The 1,385-nt window shown below is 43.8% G+C and overlaps 1 long non-coding RNA gene across 1 annotated transcript in view; it reads right to left on the bottom strand.

Moving 5' to 3' along the window:
* Window positions 1–1,385, bottom strand: part of LOC116075697 — a 20,939-nt gene that overhangs the window by 19,433 nt on the left and 121 nt on the right. Inside the window, exon 2 of the long non-coding RNA XR_004112687.1 lies at window positions 1,107–1,194. This is a non-coding gene — a long non-coding RNA (uncharacterized LOC116075697). The remainder of the gene's footprint in view (window positions 1–1,106; window positions 1,195–1,385) is intronic.

Below are 1,385 nucleotides of genomic sequence, written 5' to 3'. Positions count from 1 at the left end.
AGAAAAAAAAAAAAAAAGAACAGCATTTCCTTCAATACCTAAATCCTATAATCTCCCGGGCACTGTGGTAGGCATGTGGACGACATCAAAGACAAAAGCACAAAGGTGATATTTGGGTGAGGTTTATAGTCCCGGATCAAGGCATGGGCATAGGAGTCCGAGGTCAGAGGGGAGATTAGAATGTTCTCAGTGGTCACCAAAAAACACGACTGTCATCTCAAAGGGCATGAGACAGTATGACTGACTATGACCAAAGAACACAGCTAGCCCGGAATAACGTGCTCCAGTGTGGAAGCTTCTAGGCGAATTTTTGTAGTCTCAGGTTTCTGATTGGATAGTCATAAATCAAGACCTTACTAGATACATTGGTGAGGGTGGCTGGTAGGTGGGTTTCAGCAACTAAAGGAAAATTGTTGCAGGTTCCAGATGCTATCTGGTGACAGTCCTTGGATTAATAGGGGCTATGTGTGAATGTGTCTGCGCATGTAACCCCCCACACACAGGGGAAGGAAGAACAATAAAATCAAGAGTAAACATCTTGCGTGACTATAATTACATATGGCACACAGGAGGCAGAAAACAGAGGACCCTTAATTTAAGGACAGCCTGGAGGCTACATAGACTCTGTCTCAATAAATAAAACCTTTAAAAAAGACAGGTTACTTTTCAAAAACAGTGTGGCAGGAGGGCCAATTATACACTACTCATTGCCAGATGAGGCTGTGGGAGCTGAGTGGGTTTGCAAGGCTGCTGAGAACCAAAATAAAGAACGAAAGCAAAACTCAGATACTAAACATTTTAGCAAGTTTCCAGATGAGCCCTGGTTAAACACAAGACCCTAAAAATAAATAAATAAATAAATAAATAAATAAATAAATAAAAAGCAGCCAGAGACACGGTTCAGTATAAAGGTGCTTGCCATCAAACCTTACTTGCTGAGTTTGATCTCCATGATGGAAGGAGAAAACTGATTCCTGACCTGTCCTCTGGTTTTTCTGTTTTGTTTTGTTTTAACAAGACAGGGTTTCTCTGTGTAGACCAGGCTGGCCTTGAATTTACAGATATCCACCTGCCTCTGCCTCCCTCTAGTACTGAGATTAAACTACCGGATCATGGATCAGCCACTACCGGCTCGCTTGAGTTGTCCTCTGACTTCCACATGACCTCCATGTGAACCACACACCTGTGGACAACCTACAAATTTTTAAAAAGTCGAAGAAAACAAACAACAACAAGTGTATGAGATACCACAGAAAAGCAAGCTGCCCCCACCCCCATCCTCTCCTACCTCCACCCCACCCTTACTTCCACTCCCAACCCCTTTCTCCCCCTCCCATCTCATCCTCTCCCCACTCCCATCCTCACCCTCACTATCCCCATCCTTC

Source organism: Mastomys coucha, unplaced genomic scaffold, assembly GCF_008632895.1.
Source record: "Mastomys coucha isolate ucsf_1 unplaced genomic scaffold, UCSF_Mcou_1 pScaffold4, whole genome shotgun sequence".
Lineage (NCBI taxonomy): Eukaryota > Metazoa > Chordata > Mammalia > Rodentia > Muridae > Mastomys > Mastomys coucha.
Note: the sequence above shows the minus strand (reverse complement) of the source record. Positions and strands in the feature narration are given on the sequence as shown.